Here is a 5148-nt window from a genome sequence, read left to right as displayed (position 1 = left end):
AGGGATCAGGCAAAATTGGAAAGAGAATGAACAGGCAGAAGGGATAAGAAGCTTTTTTCAAAGAGCTAAAGGGTAGAATATGGTTGGATAGGTGAGGGAAGGATGCTGGTGTTATCCAGAGAAACTATATAGTCTAATTACTCCTGAGAGAAAGAGATGAAAATGTCGGTAGGTGTAGAATTTCTGTCTACAGAATGGACTCGTGATTGTTTAAGCAAGCTGGTGACCAGAGTTAATCAGGTCAGTGTTCTGGGGATAAAAGAGAGAAAAGAGAAAGAAGAAGAGAAAAAAAAAAGGGAGGAGGGCAGCTCTCAAGCAGGGATGGGTGTGGTTGATCCAATGCCTCAGGCGGGAGGCCAGAATGTTCCTGGCCTCCCACGCCAGCGGCCACCTGTACCTGTACAATGTCAGCCACCCGTGCGCCTTGGCCCTGCCCCAGTACAGCCTGCTGAAGCAGGGCAAGGGCTTTGCCATCTATGCCGCCAAGAGCAAGGCACCCCGCAACCCGCTGGCCATGTGGGCGGTGGGCGAAGGCCCCCTCAACGAGTTCGCCTTCTCTCCCGAAGGCCGCCATGCTCCTGCGGGGCCTTATGAAGAGCTACTTTGGGGGCCTGCTCTGCTTGTGCTGGAGTCCGGATGGCCGCTACGTCGTGACAGGTGCCGAGGACGACCTGGTCACCGTGTGTCCTTCGCTGAGGGCCGTGTGGTGGCCCGGGGCCATGGCCACAAGTCCTGGGTTAATGCTGTGGCCTTCGACCCCTATACCACGAGGGCCGTGGAGGCGGCTGCTGCCAGCGGTGGCAACGGGGAACAGAGTGGCGAAGAGGAGGAGCCTGATGCTTCAGGGGGCCCGGGATCGGCTGGGAGTGCCCCCCTGTCCCCACTGCCCAAGGCCGACCCCATCACCTACTGCTTTGGCTCGGCCGGCCGGGTCACGCAGTTCTGCCTGTGGGACCTCACGGAAGACGTGCTTTACCCCCACCCGCCCCTGGCCCGTACCCACACCCTCCCCGGCACCCGCGGCACCCGGCACCACGCTGCCCGCCGCCGTCCCCGCTGCTGTTGGCTCCCGGGGCGCCGAGCCAGGCCCTGGCCCCCTGCCCCGTTCGCTGTCCCTCTCCGACAGCCTTCCGCACCCGGCAGCAGCAAAGCGGACGGCCCCGGCGCAGCCACCGAGCCGGGCACTCCGTTCAGCATCGGCCGCTTTGCCACACTCACGCTGCAGGAGCAGAGGGACCGGGGCTCAGAGAAGGAGCATAAGCGCTACCATAGCCTGAGCAACATCAGCCGGGGAGGCGGCGGGGGTGGCGACGGTGGCGGCGGGGACATGCCGAGCGGCCCCGTCCTGCGCAGCTGGCTGGACCCGGCCAAGGTGCTGGGCACGGCGCTGTGCCCAGCATCCACGAGGTGCCGCTGCTCGAGCCCCTGGTGTGCAAGAAGATCGCCCAGGAGTGGCTCACAGTACTCCTTTTCCTGGAGGACTGCATCATCACCGCCTGCCAGGAGGGCCTCATCTGCACCTGGGCCGGGCTGGGCAAGGCGTTCACAGACGAGGAGGCCGAAGTCTAGACAGGGGAAGGAAGTTGGCCCAGGTCACCCAGCAAGTCAGTGGTAGAGGGCATCCCCTCCCAACCCAGCAACACCCCGAGCGGCACAGTGGTGTGAAGCCGTGGATGTCGGGGTCCCCCCTCCGTTCCCCGCCTCCTAGCCATGACCCTCCCGCTGACCTCACGGATCAACTTATTAACAAGACTAACCATGACGGATGGACTGCTCCCTTCTCTTGCCCTGCACAAATTTGGGGATCATGGGGTCCCCCAGACTGGCCCAGCACTTGGGGGGATGTAGTGGCCCCTGTGGCCATAGCCTTGTCCCCACCCACTGCCAAGTACATTGACCCCCTTCCTCCAAAACATCAGTGTTTGCCTCATCCCTTCCCCAGCATGTGACTGGTCACTCCTAGGGGAGACGCCCCCCCCCAAGCTCTGCAATGTGCCCCTCAGCCTGTGGGCAGAGCAGGGGTGGCCCACCCCTCTATGGCCCCCACCCAGCCTGTGCTGTCGTTTGTGCTTTTGAAGAGTGTTAAATTTGGAAGCCCCTCGGGGGGCCCTCCCTGTCCCCTGGGACCTCTTATTTATACTAAAGTTCCCTGTTTTCACACACACACACACACAAAAAACCCTTGGCCATTGTGGGGAGGAGAGTGACGGTGCTCCAGTCCCTTCTTGAACCAAGTGCTGCACCTCGCTTTTTTGGGTGTGTAAACTCCCCATACCAGAGGCGCAGCCAAAGTTGGTTGCACTTTTCAACTCAGGCCAGTCCCAATCTCCAAATCCCAGTCCGCACGCCCTGCTGAATTTGCCTTAGACACAGCTTCCCAGGAAATTCCCTCGGGGCAATTCCAGGCTTCCTGCCTGGCTCTGGGGGTGGAGTCAGAATCGCTGCTTCCTTCTCTGGGTCGGGCTGGCAAGCATGGGCGGGGGCTTGCCTGCGGGTGCACGGAGCCCGCTGGAGTGAGGAAAACCAGGTCCCTCTATGGCTCGTCACCCGAAACACGAACTCACAGGCAAATTTCCCAGTTTTTAACTTTTTGGCTTCCCTCTCGAGTTCCAGACAGCCAGGAGCGCGGACGCTGGTGTCCACGCGCAGCTCTTTCAGGGGCCCAAACCAGCCGGGAGGACAATGGTGGCAGGCACGCGCTACTCTGACTCCAGCTAGCCAGGAGCCAGCACAAAGAAGCAGTCTGTGCGCTCAGCCCCTCCAGGACCAGTTGGCGCGAGGGGACCTGGCGTGCAGGTATTTGACAAGTACGGTCTTTCTATGCCCCAAGTGGAGGTTTTTCCCTCAAGCAGAGGTTTTTCTGTTTCAGACTCTCTTTTTTTTCCCCCTCTCATTCCCCGTAGAGAGGGATTGCCTCCGACCCTGGAGTCTCCGATCCCGGCCCGATTATCTTCCCTAGTTTGCACTCACGTTAGAAGGCTTTCTCAGTGGATTCTGCGTCCTTTTTCTCCCAATCTCTCAGGTTTTGTAAGGTTTCCAATGGCTTCAGGTCTTTTCCGTGTGATGTATGGGCGCAAGTGCAAGTACGGAACTCCTTACTTCTCCGCCATCCTGCCCCTCCCCAGCCCATTCATTCTTTAGTAGGGTATTCTTTAGTCCCAAGCATTTGTTATCTTTGCAAAATTTTTCTTACAGTTGATTTCAAGTATCATTAGCATTGTGGTCTGGAAATATGCATATTATGATCTCTATTTTCTGTACTTGTTGAGGGGTGATTTGTGTCCCCATATATGGTTTATTCTGGAGAACATTCCATGTGCACTGGAGAAGAATGTATCTGCTGCTTTAGGATGAAAATTTCTGAATATATCTGTGAACTCCATGTGGTCCATTATGTGATTCAAAGCCATTGTTTCCTTGTTGATTTTCTGTTTAGATGATCTGTCCATTGCTATATGTGGGGTGTTGAAGTCCCCTACTATTATGGTGTTAATATCAATGAGTTTCTTTATGTCTGTGATTAATTGATTTATAGATTTAGGTTCTTCCACATTTGAAGCATCAATTTTTTAAAAAAATATTTTTTATTTATTTCTAAGAGAGAGAGAGATACAGCGTGAGCAGGGGAGGGTCAGAGAGAGAGGGAGATACAGACTCTGAAACAGGCTCCAGGCTCTGAGCTGGCAGTCAACACAGAGCCCGATGCGGGGCTTGAACCCACAAACCGTGAGATCATGACCTAAGTGAAAGTCGGACGCTTAACAGACTAAGCCACCCAGGTGCCCGAAGCATCAATTTTTATAATTGTTATGTCTTCTTGGTTGATAGACCCCTCATATCTTGTTAGAGTTTTTATTTTAAAGTCTAGGTTGTCTGATATAAGCATGGTTACTCTGCCTTTCTTCTGGTGAATATTACCATGATAGATGGCACTTCATCCCCTCACTTTCAACCTGAAGGTGTCTTTAGGTCAAAAGTGAGTCTCTTCTAAACAACATATAGATGGATCTTGTTTTCTTATCCATTCTATTACCCTATGTCTTTTGGTTGGAGCATTTAGTCCATTGATGTTAGAGTGAGTACTGAAAGATATGAATTTATTTCCATTATGTTTATTGTAGAGTTGGAGTTTCTGGTAGTGTTCTCTGGTCCTTTCTAGTCTTTGTTGCTTTTGGTCTTTTTTCCCCCATCTTTTCTCTCCTTGGAGAGTCCCCCTTAAAATTTCCTGCAAGGCTGGTTTAGTGATCACGAACTCCTTTAATTTTTGTTTGTCTGGGAACGTTTTATCTCTCCTTCTATTTTGAATGAAACCTGGCTGGAGAAAGAATTCTTGGCTGCATTTTTTTCTGATTCAGCATATTGAATATGTCCTGCCACTTTTTTCTGACCTGCCAAGTTTCTATGGATAGGTCTGCTGCAAACCTGATCTATCTTCCTTTGTAGGTTAAGAACTTTTTTTTTTCATTGCTGCTTTCATGGTTCTTTCCTTTCCTAAGTATTTTGTGAATTTGGTTATAATATGCCTTGTTGTTGGTCAGTTTTTGTTGAATCTTGTGGGAGTCTTCTGTGCTTCCTGGATTTTAATGTCTGTGTTTCTCCAGGTTAGGAACATTTTCTGCTATGATTTGCTCACATAAAACTTCTACCTCTTTTTCTCTCTTTCCATCTTCCGGGACCCCTATGATTCTGATGTTGTTCCTTTTAAATAATCTCCTTTATTCTTAAACTGTGCTCTTTTGTTTACTCTTCCTCTTTGTGTGCTTCATTATTCTCCATAATTTTGTCCTCTATATCACTGATTCGCTGCTCTGCTTCATCCATCCTTGCCCCCATGACATCCTTTGAGATTGCAGCTCAATTATGTCATTTTTTATTTCATCCTGACTAGCTTTTACTTCTTTTATCTCTGTAGAGAGGAATTCTAATCTACTTTTGACCCCAGCTAGTATTCTTATCATTGTGATTCTAAATTCTGGTTCAGACATCTTGGTTGTATATGTGTTGCTTAAGTTCCTGGCTGTCATTTCTTCCTGTTCTTTCTTTTAGGACGAGTTCCTTGGTTTCATCATTTTGGAGGAAGAAAAGGAATTAATAAGATAAAAATTTTTAAATTAAAAAATTGAAGACAATAACAACAAAACACACACA

The 5148-nt window shown here is 51.0% G+C and overlaps 1 pseudogene; it reads left to right on the top strand.

Moving 5' to 3' along the window:
* Positions 1-361: 361 nt before the first annotated feature.
* Positions 362-2058, top strand: LOC120227316 (annotated as a pseudogene).
* The last annotated feature ends 3090 nt before the right edge of the window (positions 2059-5148 follow it).

Source organism: Hyaena hyaena, unplaced genomic scaffold (genome assembly GCF_003009895.1).
Source record: "Hyaena hyaena isolate Hyena2069 unplaced genomic scaffold, ASM300989v1 scaffold_2173, whole genome shotgun sequence".
Classification (NCBI taxonomy): domain Eukaryota; kingdom Metazoa; phylum Chordata; class Mammalia; order Carnivora; family Hyaenidae; genus Hyaena; species Hyaena hyaena.
Note: the sequence above shows the minus strand (reverse complement) of the source record. Positions and strands in the feature narration are given on the sequence as shown.